Source organism: Aegilops tauschii, chromosome 1, assembly GCF_002575655.3.
Source record: "Aegilops tauschii subsp. strangulata cultivar AL8/78 chromosome 1, Aet v6.0, whole genome shotgun sequence".
NCBI lineage: Eukaryota > Viridiplantae > Streptophyta > Magnoliopsida > Poales > Poaceae > Aegilops > Aegilops tauschii.
In genome coordinates this window covers 416076285-416096843 of record NC_053035.3, presented here as the reverse complement: position 1 = coordinate 416096843, position 20559 = coordinate 416076285, and the positions used below count along the sequence as shown (strand labels likewise).

Sequence of the window (20559 nt, the reverse complement as noted above, 5' to 3'; positions counted from 1 at the left end):
TCTTGATGGACCGACGTTACAATCATGTAGCAACTTTATGAATTTCTTCTCGAGGGGGCTGAATCCTCTGTGGGCGCTCAGAAATTTTACCAGGTCAAACTTCTTTATGAGTTCGTGGTTGTGTTCGTCGAAATATTCGGTGACCACCCACCATTCTCCATTTGCGTTTAGCTTACACCGGACAGGGCATTCCGTCTTGAGAACGATGCCTCTCTTTCATTCCGGCACGACAGGAACAACACCTTTACCCTTCTTGTTCCTGCGTGCCTTGTAGCACCTTATCTCACCTCTGCTATACTCGTTAGTTTTTTTTCCTATGGTATTCAGTGTTCACCGCAAACCCATGGAACATTGCATATCTCTGGTAGTATTCCTTGGCATCTTCAAACGAACCAAATCTCTGCCCAACATATGGTGGTTGAGGTATCATTATTTCTGATTGCCCATCTTCTTCTTCTCCTTGCGCTTCGTCATCGGTTTCATCATTCACTTCAGTATTGACGGTTGTTTCATCTGCTTGAGTGTTGCTTCTGCTGGTGTGCACAGGTGTGCTTGTTGTCATTGCTGCAATGATTGCTAGTTCTGGCACTGATTCTGCATTGTTTGTGGCAGCATTGGTCACTTGCTCGTGGAACGCTCCTTCCGTGTGCTCCGAGGTTCCTGCAGTAGATGTCCCCGCTGAGGGAGTCCTGGATTAAGGGGTCCTCGGGTGTCTGGCCTGTTAGTCATGGGCCGGACTGATGGGCTGTGAAGATACGAAGACCGGAGACTGCACCCGTGTCCGGATGGGACTCTCCTTGGCGTGGAAGCCAAGCTTGGTGACCAAATATGTAGATTCCCTTCTTTGTAACCGACCTTGTGTAACCCTAGATCCTCCCGGTGTCTATATAAACCGGAGGACTTAGTCCGGAGAGCACAGACATTACCATAGTCATACAGGCTAGGCCTCTAGGGTTTTAGCCATTACGATCTCGTGGTAGATCAACTCTTGTAATTCTCATATTCATCAAGATCAATCAAGCAGGAAGTAGGGTATTACCTCCATAGAGAGGGCCCGAACCTAGGTAAACATCATGTCCCCTGTCTCCTGTTACCATCGACCTTAGACGCACAGTTCGGGACCCCCGACCCGAGATCCGCCGGTTGTGACACCGACACCCGCGCCGCTGTTGATTGTAGTTGAAGCTCCTGCAAAAAAACAGGTGCGTGTATAAGCAGTATTGCTTGAATGGCAGGTTTATAGTAACGGAATATAGCAACTGCATCTGATTTGGCATGATATCATTCATACAGCAAGCCATGGCATCTGCATCTGGCCATGCATGGCAACTGCAGTTTTTCAGCCATGGCAGCTACAGTTCAACAAACATGGCAGCTACTGTTGCCAAGACATGGCAACCAGCATATTTAACATCAAAACTTGCATTCTAGGTACGAGCCCACTAGGAAAATGGAGTTAATCACGAATGGCATACACACGCAGACAGTAATTGACAAATCCTGAAGACCATTGACGACTATTGCACGTATCCACTTGCTAGCATTTTGTTATTTCCCGCCACCACCGTGACAAATCCACTTTTCCCCATGCTTTTCCACAAAAGCAAATGCACTATTGTTTGTTGGTTCACATATTTTACCTTGTTGTGCCGCATGTGCTAATCGAAGCTGGTATGTCACTTCAATTTGTTGTGCTCTATCTGCAATAGCAATGGCCTGTAACGGTGAAGCTTGCCACGATACCTTTGCTGTTGTGGTTCCACCATAACAACCTGCGATCATGAGCAGTTGGTCAATGCATGGCAACCGTAGTTTCTACAACATGGCACATGTAGTGGTTCAACCATGGCAAGCAGATTTGTTCACACTTGGCATCCAGAGTTGTTTAGACATGGCAAAGTTGATTAGACATGGCAACTACAGTTGTCCAGACACGGCAACTGCAGTTGACCAGACACGGCAACTGCGTTTTGTCTTGACACCGCGTAAACACCAATGTCACCTATGTTCCTTTTCCTGATTCACTGTCCACAAAATCACCTCATACGTCTCACTTGTGTATGACGTTGATGGCAGGTACCCGGTAGCCGCCTATTGCCACGTGATGCATGATGGTCCTGCGTTTTTTCAAAAAACTCGTAAGTCTTTGCCATCCTTGCAAGTTTTCTTTCTTGGCCACATCAGTATGCTTTTTTCATATGCGTTTGTCGGATGTGGGGTTCCAGCAAAACCCTTAAGGTTCGAACTCTAGGGTGCACACGAAGTCTTTTCCTCCTACCGATCCACGCCGTAGCTCACTAAGATCTCGCGGACGAACTCGACGAACTCGCAACACAGAAAGACACGAGATTTATACTGGTTCGGGCCACCGTTGTGGTGTAATACCCTACTCCAGTGTGGTGGTGGTAGATTGCCTCTTGGGCTGGTGATGAACAGTACAAGGGAAAGAACGGCCTCCTGAGGTTGAGGTGTTCTTGTGGCTAGGGTCGGCTCTCGATCAGATCAGATCAAGCTGAGATGACCCTACTGCGGTGGCCAGTTCTACTTATATAGGCCCTGGTTCTCTCCCCAAATATTGAGCGGGAAGGGAGCCAACAACGGCGGGCAAATTTGAAGGGGGGCAGCTAGTATAAGCTATCCTGACAAAACCGGTCTTCGCCTGCGAAAGGCTCTGGTGGTGACGCCGTCTTGGGCTCCACGATGACCTTCGTCCTGCCGTCCTTCTGGTCTTGGTCTCGTTGCACCGATATGGCAACCTTTGCCCGATGCCTCGGTAATCCTCGCCTGTGCTTGCCTCCTTAGCACCAAAAAGAAAACAAGGACGCTGCCCGCGCTGGCGCCCGCCTGGTGCCGATCGTCATGGCTCACGTCACGAGAGCCTCGTGAGGTTTGCCCCGCCTTGATATCTCCGCTCCTCGTGAGCCTGCCTGGCTAGGCCACTCCTGAGGAGGTCTTGCGTCGTCCGCCTCGCGAGGGTCTTGGATGCCTTGTTGATGAGATGGAACGTACGGCCCGCTGACTTAGCCACGCCGCGGGCCGCAGGCAGGCAAGTCTGGGGACCCCCGTTCCCAGAACGCCGACAGCGTTACCTTGATTTGCCACATTGGCTACTTGAAGTTGGTCTCCCGTACATCTATCAGCGTTAGCGCCCTGTGTTGGAACTTGCCATGGTATCCCTGTGTGTGTGGTTGTGTCATAAGAACCTGCGAACAAGGACATTGTAGCACATAAGTAGAATGCCATTTTTCCTCCCCACAAACATGTCAATTGTTTCTTTTTTGATCATGCATCGTACCGATGTTCGCGTACTGCTCTAGTAGTGGCAGCAACGACCCTGCGGAAATGAGTTGATTGTACTCTGCTGCATCCCAAGGGGGCGCTTGCGGCCTTTGAGAAAACCAAGGATCAGTGCCGTCTTCATGATTCATTTTTTTCTGCTTTTCTCCCACTGTATTTTCAGTCACTGCATGAACAAAAACGCATGAATATTCGAAATGCATTCTTGCTGTTTGCACATAAAAGAAAATACGACAATCTTATCACATTTCTTGCATAAACAACCAATACATCATGGCAAGTAGGACATGTACATTCATTCTCTTTTCTAAAATCTGGATGCCAACTATCATTTTGAACCAATGGCAACAACCAACATAATATGATGGCAAGTAATAACATAATATGGTGGCAGCTAACGGCAAAGATAGGTGGCAACTAACGGCAAATATAGGTGGCAATTAATTTTCTCCCTCCCTATGTACCGCCCAAATTCCTCCTTTCTTTCCCTGATTTTAGTGAATCCTACACATCCTTCTGGAGCAACTACTCGCAACAACCCAACCCAGAAGCTTAGTTCAGATCTAGGATAGAACATGGCAGATCTTGCGTATATTGGTGGGCAAAGGGGAATAACACACAGATCCGTGGTGTGTTTGCCATGACAGCATGGATCTAGTCGTCATCTTCGTGGGCAATCTGGAAGTGCAATTATTTGGGACAGAAGAAGGAGTAGATCGGAGATCGACCTGTTAGCTCGTCGTCGCGTTTTTCGTCGATCGAGAGGGGGCGGGGGTGGCGCTAGAGATCTGGTCTGGTTGCCATGGCAACTAGAGAAGGAAGACGATGAAGGTAGGGGATCGAGAGGTAGGAGACGACGGCGGCAGGTCGCACTGGGGTTCGAAGGCAGGTAGGGACGACGGGCGCGTTAGGTTGTGCAGGCAGCGGGGTCGTTCACCCGGATGTGTGGGCGATTGTGCCACACACCGGACGTGCGGGTTGTGGCTGGGTGCGCCCGGACGCTGTCGTGCAAGCGGGGTTGTCTTCGTGCCACACAGGGCATGCGGCACAACTTCCTAAATGCCACACGTGTGGCAGTTATCGTCGTCCTAGTTTTATCCATGTAGAAGTATCGTAATCTTTTTGTTGCATGCCATAGTATATGGATTTAACGTATGAAATTTGACGTATGTTGTTGCACCGACCGCGTCCGCAAAAATACAAGCGGTGACCGCACCGGCCTTCTCCACGAACACGGCCGAAGAAGAAGATATATGTATGCCCTCCCTCGCTCGCACTAGCAGTGTCAGCGGGCGCATGGTGGAATGATAGACAGGTGTTGCCTGAGCTACTGTACATTTCAGGATAAGGGAGAACGTGTGCGACTCGTTGCTACGTGGCGGAGCACGTGTCAGATGGACGCCTGTCTTTGCTTCGGATCACTCCGTTGAAACTTGAAACGAATATAGTTTCCCGAAGAGTAAACCCTCGGCGGTTCCCAAATTCCCCTACCACACCGAAGAAGCCAGAATATTTCCACCCATGGAGGAGGCGTTGGCCGCGTCTGCAGCGGCATCGGTGGCGGCCTCAGCTGCTGCGGAGACTGCCAAGGAGGCGGCGTTGGCGGCATCTGCTGCTGCGAAGGAGCCGGCTGCGGCGGCGGCTGTGACTGCGACGGAGGCGGCGGTGACGGCTTCGGCCGCGGCGTCAAATGCGAAGGAGGCAGCATCTGTGGCGGCGACTACAGGGGCCGCCGCCGCCGCGTCGGCTGCGATGCAAGCTTCCAAGAAGCGTAAGTTCCATCTCCACGACGACCAAGATACACCAGCCAGTGACAACCGCGACGATGCTGATGAGAGGAGCGTGGATCACATCAGCCGCCTCCCGGACGCCGTCCTCGGTAGCATCGTCTCTCTTCTCGCCACCAAGGAAGGCGCCCGCACGCAGGCCATCTCCCGCCGGTGGCGTCCGCTCTGGCGCTCCGCTCCTCTGAACCTCGTGGTGGGCCGTGAGCTCATCAACAAGACCCACAAGCTCGTCGACCTGATCCCAAAGATCCTCTCCCAGCATCGTGGCCCCACGCGCCGCTTCCTGCTCTGCTTCTGCATCGACGACTGTTACGACAGGATCGGGGGCTGGCTTAGCTCCCAGGCCCTGGACAGCCTACAGGAGCTCCAGCTCAACCCCAAGCACTGGTTCGCAGACAGGAAGAAGCTGTACCCGCTGCCGCCGTCGGCGTACCGCTTCTCGCCGACGCTCCGCGTGGCCAAATTCCACGGCTTTCACCTCCCGGACTTGACTGGGCAGCCGTCGCTGAAGTTCCCCGTGCCTGGAGCATCTGACCCTGGAGAGGGTCACCATCTCGGATCACGCTCTCCAGAGCATGCTCTCGGGCTGCGCTGCCTTGGAAAGCCTCGAGCTCAAGGAAAATTTGGGCATTGGTCGCCTCTGCATCAGCTCCCGAACTCTGAAGAGTCTGGGCTTCTGCGTTGACTCGAGGTATGGAGGTGTGTTTCTGCGAGAGCTAGTCATCGAGGACGCCCCGTGCCTTGAGAGGTTGCTGGCACTTGATCCAAAGGGTGGCCCAGCGACCATACGGATAATATGTGCACCTAAACTGGAGATATTGGGTATGCTGTCCGAGGACATATCCGAGCTCCACCTTGGAAGAACAATTTTTCAGGTACCAGCAACCTTGGTCAATTGCATCCATTTAAGGTTCTTATCTGTAGACTGTTATTCTTATTTGCGCTTTGTTCTGTAGAAAATGATTGCTGCTAGTTTGAAAACCAAAATGCACAGCATGAGGGTTTTGTTTCTCAGCTCTGCTGGCCCTAATCTGGATGCAGTGGTCAACTTCCTCAAGTGCTTCCCCTGCTTGGAGAAGTTGTATGTCATTGTGAGTATAAAACATTAATGCTTGCTTTAAATGTGAAAATAAGCATTTTATTGACGTGTAATCTAGCCAAACTATTTGGATTGCTAACATGCTGGTAACTTCTTTTGTATTGTTTGTTCTCTGGATCTCCAGTTTCAGTCACTGTCACGCCCAATGGATGTTATTAATAATGCGCAGAAGTATGACCAACTGGGCCCAATCGAATGCTTTCAGCTGCATCTCAAAAAAGTGGTGTTGAAGAATTATGATGGAGAAAAGCGCTCATCTATTAACTTTGCCGAGTTCTTTCTTCGGAATGCGAAAGGGCGAAAGGAAATGAAAATCACACTGCCTTACCACCGCCAGCACAATTGGTTTGCTGATCTACAGAGCGTGCTACGGTATCAACTTAGAGCTTCTCCGGATGCTCAAATAGAACTGAGATGTGGTACTAGGGATTGTTTCACACGCAACAAGCATACCCATGATTTGTCAATGGACGACCCCTTTGACATGCCGTCCATCGGATGCTGGAGGTGTAAAGAGTTGGGTCTAGGAGATACCACATACAAGGTTTAATTAGAACTCGGGATGCCTGTTGCGCTTGAATGCTACTCCCTCCATCCCATGTAGTGTCAAAAAAACGTCTTACATTATGGGACAGAGGGAGTAGTTTTAAACTTTTAATCTTTTATTTAGTTGGTTGCCCTTGCCTCTTTGTTGTTTGGTCTTGTATTGTAAGCTAGTAGCACCAGCAATTACAATATCTATGTATATTAACTGCTTTAGGGAATAAAGAACCTTCATGCCTTTTGTCTCAAGTGTCTTCCTTTTCATGCTACATACGAACAGAATGTTTGCACCCTTTCTTCTAGTTTCAGCGAATAATGCATCTTTGGTTCATAGAAGTATTTCTGTACGCACAATTAGAATTTTTGCCTTACATTTATCGTAACTTATTTCATTTTACGAATAATAGCATGTGAAGTTCGAATGCTGATTCCTTGGTATACTTACATCTGTAAGGTGGCGTAAAAACAGTTACTGGCACTTTTGAGCAATATTTTTTCTGACCTTGTTCCCACTACTAGCATGTGAATAAAGCTGTGTATGTATCAACAATAATAACTTTTTTGACTTCTGAGCAATAATAGCGTGTGAATAAGCTGTAAAAGTTGGGAAGAAGCGCTACTCAAGTTATCAATTTTTACTTCTCTACTATCCTTTGAGGCTTTGATGTTGTGTATGTATCAACGGCATGTTAAGGTGATGTGATGGATGTATCGTGTTTTAATCAACTATAAAGAATTGGAGTTGATATAAGTAGAAGTATACAAGCTTAATGTTTTTTGTCTTTTCAAGGGATTTGAATTCTGAAAAATTCAAGCATGACTTTTGGATGTACTCCCTCCGTTCCTAAATAATTGTCTTTCTAGAGATTTCAACAAGTGACTACATACGGAGCAAAATGAATGAATCTACACTCTAAAACATGTCTACATACATCCGTATGTTGTAGTCCATTTGAAATGGCTAGAAAGACAATTATTTGGGAACGGAGGGAGTAGCATACATGCATTTTTATCCTCAACAAAAAAAAGCATACATGCATTTTTTGCATACTTGCAAAGTTTCTTATCCAAAGTCGTCCATGCATGGGCTGGAAGTCCCAAAGCAGAGCACTGCCCCCTTACCATAAACAGAGATCCTTAAATTGGCATGAAAACATACATTAGATGGCAGTAAATACTGATCCATTCAAGCAGACCCCCAATGTAGCTCCTGTTAGTTTTAAGAATCCTGGAAAAACACAAAGGAAATTCTTGAGTAAACAGGAAGAAAAGCTGCCATATATGTCTATTTCTAAAACTCGAATAAAATAGTGAGTTATCATCTAGATGGCATTTTTATTTCTAACACTGCTTCATGTTTCCTTGTATTAGCATCAGCAAGGAACTAAGGAAGAGAATTCATCTTGAGAACTGTGATAGGTAAGAGTAGCCATGAGATGCTATTATCAGCAGCTAGTGTCAGTCAGCAACTTTATTCATGGTAGTAAATAATTTTGTTGCACAAAAGTTGGCCCTGCTGTCAATTACAGTAGTTATTCTGCCGATACAACTCAGAATTTCCACCAGCTTGTTTACCCAAACTCTTGTCTGATTTAACACATGTACAGTAGTCTGTACAACAGTACAAGTGCAATATGAGCTTTGCCAAACCTGTACTGTACAATTATTGTGTGCAGAGGACAAGCGACACACGCATACTATGAAGTTAGACCTTGAAGCTCTGTTTGTTATAGAACTCAGCTATATATATGCACTGATAAACAGGACTTGTAAAGTTTGCACTCCCAAGTTCTCAACTACTTGTGAGTATTTGCCAAATGCTCTTTCAGCTCAGCTGATCCTAGCAAGCATCAAGAATTGAATCGAACTCTCTAGTTCCCGGCTTGCTTAATTTGTCTCTCTAGGTAGCCCCAGTGGCCTTTTCTTCTGCTGTTGCTCTCTGCAGTTCGAAAACTATATATCGTTTCTCATGTGGATTGATGTCACGGCCTTGGTGAAATCCACTCTGTATGAGATAGTATGAGATAGATTTTTTCTGAAATACGCACGAGTATGCATATCATATATTAAAGAAAAAAGGGGGAGAGCCCTCCACGGTTACATTACATCATGCATGTACAGGCGTTACAACGCCATCCGCCGTTGCACTAAGTTGACTACTCGCCCTGCGTCCACTCCGGTGCCGCTAAGTTGGTTTGAGCGAGAAGGATTTATGGAGATGATTGCATGCGAATGGGTTAAGCCGGTTACGGGAAGGACACATGTCGACAGATGGCAGAATAAGATCAGACATCTCTGACAATTTCTGAGAGGATGGGCCAGGAATGAGAGTGGGATCTATAAGCAGAAAAAAGAACGCCTAACTCAACTTATTGGGGCACTAGATGTAAAGGCTGAAACCACTCTTCTTTCTGTTAATGAGCACCGCACTAAGTCAGAGGCGGAGCAAGGCCTACATGCTCTCCTGAGAGAGGAGGAACTCAAGTGGGCGTTGCGTGCGAAAACGCTTAAGGTTGTCCAAGGGGATGACAACACACAGTTCTTCCATATGGTTGCAAATGGTAAACATAGGAAGAAGAAGATCATTCAGCTTGAACAGGACGAGGGGACAATAGTGGGGCATGAAAATCTGAAAACGTATATTTCCAACTATTATAAAAGCCTTTTTGGACCTCCGAATACTTCCACGGTGGCTCTTGATGAGTTTGTGATTAATGATATACCTCAGTTACAGGTAGCGGAGAACGATATTCTCTCTGCACCGTTTACTGAAAAAGAAGTTCACCTGGCCATAACTCAAATGAAGCCGAATAAAGCACCGGGACCGGATGGGTTTCCAGCTGAATTCTATAAGAAATGTTGGCATATCATTAAAGATGATCTTATGCCTATGTTTCACGATTTTTTTATGGCCATTTAGAGTTGTTTCATCTTAACTTTGGTACGATAACGTTATTACCCAAGAAGAATGAGGCGGTCCGGATAGAACAATTCAGACCCATTTGCCTGCTGAATGTAAGTTTTAAAATTTTCACAAAGGTAGGAACCAACAGATTGACACAAATTGCTCACTCAGTGGTTCAACCTAGTCAGACAGCGTTCATGCCTGGACGACACATACTCGAAGGAGTGGTTGTCTTACACGAAACACTCCATGAGATTCACTCGAAGAAACTAGATGGGGTTATCTTAAAAGTGGATTTCGAGAAGGCTTATGATAAAGTAAAATGGCCTTTTCTTCAGCAGGCAATGCGCATGAAGGGTTTTAGTGAAACCTGGAGGCACCAGGTGGATACTCAAGTCCAGAAAGGTAGTGTCAGAATTAAGGTGAACGATGACATCGGTCACTACTTCCAGACGCATAAGGGGTTGAGACGAGGGGATTCCATGTCACCTCTTCTGTTCAATATTGTGGCAGATATGTTGGCCGTCATTATTGGCAGGGCCAAGCAACATGGCCATGTAGAGGGCATAGTTCCTCATCTGGTTGATGGAAGGGTGTCCATTCTACAATATGCTGATGACACTATTCTTTTCATGGAACATGACATGGCTAAGGCACGTAACATGAAACTTATCTTATGTCTCTTCGAACAATTGTCTGGCTTAAAAATCAATTTTCATAAGAGCGAGGTGTTCTGTTTTGGGGAGGCCAAAGACGAGGAACATACTTATAGACAATTGTTTGGATGTCAACTAGGTGCTTTACCATTCAGTTACTTGGGTATTCCGATTCATTACCGTAAATTATCCAATAAAGAATGGAAATGTATCGAAAAACGAATTGAAAAAAAAAACTCAGTTGCTGGAAGGGCAAGCTGATGTCATATGGAGGTCGACTAGTTTTGATTAACTCAGTACTGACAAGCATGCCAATGTTTTTACTTTCGTTCTTCGAAATTCCGAAAGGGGTCCGAAAGCGACTTGATTTCTTTAGATCTCGTTTCTTTTGGCAGTCTGATGAGGCCAAGAAGAAATACCGTCTCGCGCGATGGGATATCCTTTGTCGACCTAAAGACCAAGGCGGTCTCGGTATTGAGAACTTGGAGATCAAGAATAAATGCCTTATGAGCAAATGGTTGTACAGGTTAGAGACAGAGCCGGAGGGCATGTGGTCTCAAATACTGCGCAATAAGTATTTGCACTTGAAAACGCTAGCCCAGGCTACCATCAGACCGACTGATTCGCCGTTCTGGAAGGGACTTATGAGAACGAAGGATATGTTCTTTCGAAGGGTCAAATTCTTGGTTGGCAACGGGATGTCAACAAGATTTTGGGAGGATACGTGGTTAGGAGAGACCTCTGGCCTTACAATATCCTACCCTTTACAATATTGTACAACGTAAGGAAGATTACGTAGGTATCGTCCTTCAAACTATTCCTTTGAACATCCAGTTCAGACGAACGTTAGTAGGCGAGAGATGGACAGCCTGGCTGCACTTGGTTCGGAGATTAATTGAAGTTCGACTCTCCGACATGCCGGACTCAACACAATGGAAGTTAACTAAAAATGGGATATTTACGGTGAAATCCTTTTATACGGATCTGATTAATTCTGGCCCCATCTCACGGTCACTTCATATATGGAAGGTTAAGGTTCCTTTGCGGATAAAATTTTTTATGTGGTTTGTCCACAAGCAAGTCATACTCACAAAGGACAATTTACTCAAGAGGCGATGGGTAGGTAACTCGAGGTGTTGTTTTTGTGCTCAGGATGAGACAATACAACATTTATTCATTGAAAGCCCACTTGCCAAGTTACTTTGGAGAACGATTCATATAGCTTTTAATATTAACCATCCAGTAGATATTGCGTCTTTGTTTGGGACGTGGTTAGCTGGGGTTGAACAGATCACGGCAGCTCGTATTCGGATTGGAATATGTGGGCTACTATGGGCTATATGGAACTGCAGAAACGACATGATTTTTAACAGACAACACAACTTAACTTTTTTGCAGGTTATCTTCAGAGCTACAGCTTGGATCCGTACGTGGTCCTTACTCACTCCTATGGACTCCAGGGAGCCTTTGGTTACTGGGTGCAACCAATGGGAGATGGTGGCTCGGATTATATTCAACCGGTTTGGATGGCGTTCACATAACAGGATAGGAGTCTAGGGAGCTTGTCCTTATTATTACCGTATCGGTTGTCTCTATCCACGTGTTTTTCAGTTTTGTGCTATGTTTGCTCCGTTTGCGAGCTGTAAGACATTTTTGATGATACTTCCTGGATTTTTAATAAAAGGGCCGCATGCCTCATCATGATGCAGAGGCCGGGGGTATACCTCCATTTCAAAAAAAAATGAATGCCGCCGCTAAATCTCCTCGCAAGATGCCCGCCTGCTTCCAAACCCTACTCTCATTTGTCAACTTGCCCTGCGTCCACTCCGGTGCCGCTATGAATGCCGCCGCTAAATCTCCTCGCAAGATGCCCGCCTGCTTCCAAACCCTACTCTCATTTGTAATTCTCTCCATAAGCCGCGTAAGGCATACTGTGTCCCATCAAATACTATAGCGTTTCTGTGCTTCCACGATTCCACAGAGTTAGCAGACAGATGGTGCGGACAGTCTTTGCATGATGCCCGTGCGCGCTCTACCTTGTGCACCAAGCCTGCAATGCCTCGCCTGCCTGCGGCGCACCGCTCGGAATGCCTAAGGCTGAGAAGACACGGGTCCAAACTTCCCGTGCTAGCGCGCATTCCACGAGTAGATGGCTGATCGTCTCATCATGCTGGTCGCAAAAAGGACATGCGTCCTGGTGTGGTAGGCCACGGCGCGCCAGTCTGTCGGATGTCCAACATCGGTTCATGATTGCTAGCCATGCGAAGAACCGGCACCGGAGCGGAGTCCTTGAACGCCATGTGAATGCCGCTGTGGGCGATATCTGCCGTCCGGCAAACTTGGCCGCATAAGCCGACCTGGCCGAGAACTCACCACTGCTCTCCCATGAGCACGAGATGGAATCCGCGGTTCCCTCCTGTAGCTGTACCACCGTTACCCGGGGCCAGATGCTCATATATTCTGCAATTCCGGCTATGTCGACGACGGGCCCGATGTCCGTGTCCCATCCACCTTGCGCAATGGCCTCAAATACTATCCTTGCTCTTCTCGTCCGCGCTGGGACCGTGCTGTACACCCGCGGTGCCAGCTCCTGTATCCGATAACCGTCAAGCCACCTATCTTCCCAGAATAATATGTCCCGTCCGTCCCCAATGACAGCTCTTGTCGCTGCCTGAAAAAGTTGTCTTGCTTCCTTCGGCACTGAGAACGAGAACTCCGTCCAGGGCCTATCCCGATCCACCCTCTGCAGCCATAGCCACCTGGCCTGCAGTGCTACGTTCGTCCAGGCCAAGTCCGGAATGCCAAGACCGCCGGTCCACTTGGGCGTGCACACCCGACTCCAAGCTATGGCGCACGCGCCTCCGCCCACTTCTGCCTTGCCAACCCACATGAATCCACAGCAGACCTTATTCATCGCAGCGATTGTCTTCGGTGGTAAGCCTAGAGCCAACATAGAATGGATAGGAATTGCGCAAAGTACCGTCTGTACGAGCATTGCACGACTGCTCTTAGGAAGGGTCGCAGCCTTCCAATGGGGTAGGCGCGCGGCTAACTGATCCACGAGGCCCTGGAGCTGAGCCGCCGTGAGCTTCCTGAGGGATAGCGGGAGGCCCAAGTATTTGCACGGGAAGGTAGTGCTCGAGCATCCTAGAGTGTCGCACACTAGGGCCACCTCCTCCTGAGAGCACCGGATCGGTAGTGCCGGGCTCTTCGCCATGTTAACTCGTAACCCGGAGGCCTGCCCAAAGATGCGCAGGATGGATTCACACGTTGCCAAATCCATCCGCTGTGGCTTGATGAAGATAGTGACATCATCCGCAAACATTGAAAGCCGCTGCCGTACTCCTTGTCGCGCCAGGGGTGTGAGGATGCCCGATGTCGTGGCCTTGAGGAATAGCCTGTGCAGCGGTTCCATGCATAAGATGAATAGCATTGGGGAGACCGGGTCTCCCTGGCGTAGGCCACAACAACTGAAGATCGTCTCGCGGGGCACTCCATTCACTGCGATTCGCGTGGTCGACGTGGATAGGATGCCGCATATCCAAGCCCTCCATCTCGCTCCAAAGCCCATGTGCTCCAGAACCTCAAGGAGAAACGGCCATTGGATGGTGTCGAAGGCCATAGAAATGTCCAGCTTCATAAGCACCGTGGGTTCCCGTAGGGCGTGCAGTCGCCTAGCCATGCACTGCACAAACATGAAATTGTCGTGGAGGGATCGCCCACTGACGAATGCACTCTGGTGGTTGCCCACAAGATGCAGAAGCTCTGCCGCCAACCGTGTTGCCAGGATCTTCTCGAAAATCTTGATGGCCCCATGTATGAGGCTCACCGGCCTGAAGTCCTTCAGCTCCACCGCCCCCATTTTCTTGGGCAGTAGGGAGACGATCGCCTTATTGATTGAGGGCAGCCCACGCATGTCCCCGCGAAAAAAGTGATCAAGCGCCTGCATGACGTCGTCCTTAATGATATGCCAGCACGAGGCATAGAAGCGTCCTGTAAATCCGTCCGGTCCCGGCGCCTTGTCGAGTGGCATCCGCTTCACAACCTTTTCCACTTCCTCGAGAGTGAAGGGGGCTTCCAAGTGTGAAAGTTCACGAGCAGGCAATCCCAACGAGTCCATGTTCAGCGCAAAATCCCTTCCCGGGGCCGACCCAAATAGCCTGGCATAGTATGCATCCACTTCCACCGCGATCTCATCCTGACTAGTCAGCAGGCGGCCGTCAGCCTGCAACGACAGTATGGCGTTCTTCCTCTGTCTATGGCACGCCTTCCTGTGAAAGTAGGCCGTGTTCACCTCTCCATCCTTCAGTTGGAGCATCCGCGATCGCTGTCTCGCAATCATGCGTTGCAACGATGCAAGACCAAGCAGCTTCTTCTTCAGTACTCTACGCAAGCCATGCTCCTCCGTCGATAGCTATCTGCCATCCATAGCTTGATCTAGCCTCGCAATGACCTCGAGGGCGACCAAGGTTTGCAACTTAGCTTTGCCGATCCATCTATCGCTCCATCGCTGAAGGGCCTCGGAGGTGGCCCGCAGCTTATTGTCCAGTGCTACAAAGGGGTTCCCCGTCCCGGGCACGGAGTGCCAAGCCATGTCGACCGTCTCTAAGAATCCCCCTGCCTTTGGCCAGAATGCCTCAAAACAGAACCTCTTGCCCATCACGAAATCCGCGTGCAAATCCACTAGCAGGGGGCAGTGATCCGACACTGCCGACCCCATGGCCGTAAGTAGACACGTCGGGTGCAGATCCTCCCAGCAACTAGAAGCAAACACGTGGTCGATCTTTTCAAGCGTGGGCCTATGTCTTTCATTGGAGATATGGCTTGCGGAGTCCCTTTTTCTAGCATTTGTCTAAAAAATCCATCTACTGTACAAACAAGTTCTGAAACACAACAAAATGTTGTACTGTTGGGAGAGGGCCAATGCCGCTCCCGCGAGCGGCCCGGGCCCAACCATAGGCAGCGCCTCCACCGCCCCTACCTCACCTTTCCCCTCCCCGGCCACCGTTGGAGGGCGACGCCGAGCAAAGACCGCACGTGTGCGGCGCCGGCAGCGGGGCTCTTTCCCCCCTACCTCACGGGACACTTGGGTGGCTCGGTCACGTGGAGGCACGGGGCTCCGCAAGGCTGTGTTGGGCTTGCAGCGGCTTGAGGTAGCAGCTAGGGGAGGCGCGGGAGCGCAACAGTGGCGCGAGGGGACTGCGCCGGTGTTGGGGAACGCAGTAATTTCAAAAAAAATCCTATGCACACGCAAGATCCATCTAGGTGATGCATAGCAACGAGTGGGAGAGTGTGTCCATGTACCCTCGTATACCGAAAGCGGAAGCGTTTAGTAAAGCGGTTGATGTAGTCGAACGTCTTCGCGATCCAACCGATCCAAGTACCGAACGCACAGCACCTCCGCGATCTGCACACGTTCAGCTCGGTGACGTCCCTTGTACTCTTGATCCAGTTGAGGCCGAGGGAGAGTTTCGTCAGCACGACGGCGTGATGACGGTGATGATGAAGTTACCGACGTGGGGCTTCACCTAAGCACTACAACGATAAGACCGAGGTGGAAATCTGTGGAGGGGGGCACAGCACACGGCTAAGACAACTGTCAACTTGTATGTCTATGGGGTGCCCCCCTCCCCCGTATATAAAGGAGGGAGGGAGGAGGAGGCCGGCCTAGGAGGAGGCGCGCGCCAAGGGGGGGCAATCCTACTCCAAGTAGGTTTGCCCCCCCCCTTTCCTATTCCTATTAGGAGAAGGAGGAAAGAGGAGGAGGGGAGAAGGAAAGGGGGGGCCGGCCCCCCAAACCTTAAACCAATTCGGTTTGGTCCTAGGGGGGACGCGCCCCACAAATTCCTTGCTGCCCTCTTTCTCCACTACAGCCCAATAAGGCCCATAGACTCCCCGGGGGGTTCCGGTAACCTCCCCGTACTCCGAAAAATACCCGATACACTTCGGAACCCTTCCGGTGTCCGAATATAACCTTCCAATATATCAATCTTTATGTCTCGACCAATTCGAGACTCCTCGTCATGTCCGTGATCACATCCGGTACTCCGAACTACCTTCGGTACATCAAAACACATAAACTCATAATAGTATCATCATCGAACGTTAAGCGTGCGGACCCTACGTGTCGGGTGGTTGGTGCGACATATGCCAAGGGATGGCTTATCATTGTGGGAGCCAATAAAACGTCGCCGGTGCCTGGAAACGGGATGAGGCGAAGACATGCACGCCGGCGAATCTTACCCAGGTTCGAGGCTCTCCGAGGAGATAACACCCCTAGTCCTGCTCTGCGGGGTCTCCGCATGATCACTAGATCGATAAAGAGTAGCTACAATCGCTCCTAGAGCTGTTGGGATCAAGGGAGAAGAAGAACAAGGCTAGCTCTTGCTTCTCTCTATCTATGGTGTGTGTGCGTGTGCTATGCTTGGAAACCAAACATGCAGAGGTGCGAACCAGAAGCGAACTATGCTCAGTGGCCAACCCTTTGCATGGGTGCTCCGGGGGGTTTATATAGGCCTACCCCCCGGGGGTACAATGGTAATCCGACTGGGATCTGGTCCCAGCCGTCAGTGTCTATGCTCGCCGGCTTCTCCGCCGGCCGCTGGGTCCCGTCGGCTGGTGGGTCCCGCCGGCTGCCGGCTACTTGGTCGACAGGCCGGCCCCACCGCCTAGGGCTTTGTCGGCGGCTGTTTACTGTAGCCGCGCCTCTGATGATGAGGGCTTTGTCGAGGTGAGCGTGGCTACAGTGGGCCGCCTCGGGGGCTATCACTGTAGCCTCACCTCGTCTTGTCTCCTTAATGGGGCTCCTGCCTCGAGGAAGGAAGTAGCCGGCTTCTGGAGGCCGGCTATGCTCCCGTCCGACTAGGAGAAGCCGGGCCGCCTTTACGCCTCTCTCTGGCTGAAGGGGCCCGCGGTCCTTGGGCCGTACAGGAGGGGGGCGTGGATGACGTCGTAGCTGGCGTGGCTACAGTACCGGGCCGCACGGGAGACATCCCTCCCGTACGGCCTCCTGTAGCCATGCCCGCATCGGGCTTCGGGGGTCGTGGGCCGCGCTGTGGCCATGCCCCGTCAGGTCGTCGTTATGTAGGAGTGGTTGTGGTCTTGGCCGGCTCCTAGGAGTCGGCGTCCTTCTTGGCCGGCTTCTTGGAGTCGGTGAGGCTGGGTCGCCTTCCGGGAGTCGGCTTTAGTGGTAGCCGGCCGGGGAAGGCGGCCCAAATGCTTGGAGTGCTTGAAGGCCAAAAGGCCTGATAAATTTTCTGAAGAGCCACGGGTAGTCGGTTAGGCTACCCGTGGCCATTTACTCCGACAGTAGTCCCCGAAGCTGATTGGGCTTCGAGGTGGAGTGGGGTTCGAGAAGCTCGATCAGCTTCCTATCGTGACAAGCCGGCAGCTAGGAGCCGGCCTGGGTGCAGGCGCGCCGCCTCGGTCGAATTCTTCTGGACCCGGGGGCGGGAACCCGCAGGCTCATGCGCCGGGCTGCGGGCCGGCCTCGGCCCGTTGGTGCGCCACATGGCCGGAAAGCTTGCCAGCCCACGCGCGTGATGGGACGTCGCCGCAGGGAGGGGGCCCGCCACGTCCGCGCCCCGGCCCAGGCGCGGATCCTTTGTATCCCGAAACCGCCCGCATGTTCCGTGCGGCAGTTTCGGCTTGCACTTATGCGTAATAAACGCGAGACGTGGGGGGAGTGGGCGCAGTTAATCCCACGTCTCCCCCCCACGTCTGACCTCTTCGGCCGCGTGAGGCTATAAGTAGGGGGAGGTGGAGGGCGGCAGACCCTCGCACGCTCCTCCTACTCCCTTTGTCTTCTCGCCTTGCTCGTTCTTGCGACAGCGCTTCGCCGCCGCGCTCTTCCTCCGCACGCTCCTCCGCCGCCGTGCTAGCTTCCGCTATGCCTCCCCACGTAGAGCAGCTTGGCGGGGATTGGGATGGCTCCATCGTCCACAACGACCACATCGACTTCCTCCGCGACACCCGGCGTCTGCCCAGCGCGGACAAAGTGGAGGTCCGCCTCGCGCCGGAGAAGGAGATCAGGCCGGCGCCGCGGGACGGCGAGCGGGTGGTCTTCCGCTCGCACTTCCTGCGCGGCTTCGGCCTGCCAGTGAGCGCCTTCTTCCGCTCCTGGCTGGACTTCTATCAGCTCCAGCCGCACCACCTCACCCCCAACGCGGTGGTGCTGCTGTCGGCCTTCGTCATCCTGTGCGAGGGCTATCTTGGTGTCCTTCCCACCCTCGAGCTCTGGGGGGAGTTCTTCCACTCGAAGCTGGGTACGCGCAGCAAGGGCGTGCCGGCCCACACTGGCGCCTTCATCGCGTCGCGGAGATCGGGCGCCGACAACCCCTTCCCCGTCATCACGCTGATCCAATCGGTGAAGAAATGGCAGAAGTCATACTTCTACGTGCGGAACATCGCTCCACGGGGCAACTACATCAACCTGCCGGCTTACGTAGCCGGCCCACCAACGGGGAGACTGCCCCAGTGGTCCTTCCGGGCGGTGACGCTGTCGCAGGGAGAAAACGCCGCCATCGCCCGTCTGCGGGTGATGGTCCAGTCGGAGGGCCTGACGGGGCCCGACCTCCTGGCCGCGTTCGTCACGCGCCGGGTCCTCCCGCTCCAGAGCCGGCCTCATCTGATCTGTCAGATGAGCGGCCAGCTCGATCCGAGCCGGATGTGCACCAAGGAGATGCCGCAGCCCGACGCCGCCGACATGGTGAACTACCTCGCCAACTGCCAGCTTCCCGACAATTGGCAATTCGGCAAGGAGCCATACAGCCGCGCCAATCCTCCGCCTATGGTACGCTCCCCTTCTCTTTTTCTCTTTTTCTCTCTCAGCTTTGTCGCCGAGTTCCTCTGGGCAGACTCTAACTCAGTCGGCTCGCTCTTTTGACAGAATCCTCTACTTCGGCCGGCCGGCGGAGCGGACGTGGAACGCCGCTTCGTCCCCGACCGGACCGAACACGACCAGGAGGACCCCGATCTGGGGGCGGTCCATATGGAGGACGCCGTCGAGCCGGCCGGCGGCCAAGCCGGCGGCGAACCAGGCGGCGCCGGGTTCTCCGCTACCTTCGAGGACTGGCCGGACGAGGACGAAGCCGAAGCCGTCCCGCATCGCCAGCCGGCGTCCGGACGCGGCGCGGGCTCCTCCGGCGCACAGCCTGCTCGGGGTAGGGGCCAGAAACGTCGCGCCACCCAGGGCATGTTCGGGAGCCGGACGAAGAAGCCCAGGGGTGGGGCGGCAGCCACTAGGCGGGAAGAAGCGGCCGCGAAGGCGGCTCGTTTCCGCAAAGTGGTGAAGCAGCCGCAGACTGTGTCGGCATAAGTTCTCTCTTTCTTCGTACTGTCCTTCTTTCTTTCCTTTGATGGTTCTTGAGTCTTCGTCTTCTTTTTCAATGGTCAGTGCTCCGCTATCACTTGAGCGGGCGGACGCTGGCTCCGTCATCGAGTCGCCAGGGGGCTCTGGGAGCACAACCCGCCGCGTAGATCCCCGCGCCGCCCTCCTGGAGGCGACGGAGAGGAACGCGCGGGAGGTGCGGGAGGAGCAGGAGGCGCGAGAGGCGGAGGCACGGAGGGCAGCCGCCGCCCAGGCAGCTCGGGAGGAGGAGGCGGCGAAGGCGCTCGCCGAGGCCGCAGCCAAGGCCCAGGCAGAGGCCGAGGCCGAAGCGGCGGCAGGGGAGGCCTTGATGGTCACCCCCATGCGCACCATGGCGCCCGGGGACATGGATCCCTCGCCGGGGGGAGCCAGCGGTTCCCAGCCGGGGCTGGGAGGAAGCGGCGATGACGTCGTCATCTTGGGGGAGGCGCCGGGGCCGACTCCTCCGACTAGGACGACCCAAGGCCGCCAGCCTGAGCCTGCGCCCGCACAGTCGGCGGGGGGCGAGCCGGCCGCGGGGGCTGAGGTGGCGGTCCGGGTTCCGCCAAGCCGGCGTGCGGGGAAGGCCGCGGCTGAACCGCAGAAGGCTGCGTCAGAGCCACAGCCGGCCGTGGGCTCCAGCTCGTCGGCCCGAGACGCGGAGGCGGCCAGCGCTACCTCGAGGTGGACGCCGGGCCGAGGGACAGCGGTGGTGAACGTCGCTGCACAAGACGTCCGGACCCAGCTGCAAAACCAAGCCGCGGCGCTGAGGCAGTTCACCGACGAATTCCTCGCCACGCGGGCAGCCATCCGGGTTAGTATTCTCATCTTGTTCTTGATTTCTCTCGTGGGGGCGCGCCAGCGCACCCACTGGGTGTAGTCCCCGAGATTCGGGCCGACTGCTGAGCAGTCGGCTCGGATCTTCC

The 20559-nt window shown here is 52.5% G+C and overlaps 1 pseudogene; it reads left to right on the top strand.

The window, feature by feature from the left end:
* The first annotated feature begins 4755 nt into the window (after positions 1-4755).
* On the top strand, positions 4756-6967 carry LOC109767101 (F-box/FBD/LRR-repeat protein At1g16930-like; annotated as a pseudogene).
* The last annotated feature ends 13592 nt before the right edge of the window (positions 6968-20559 follow it).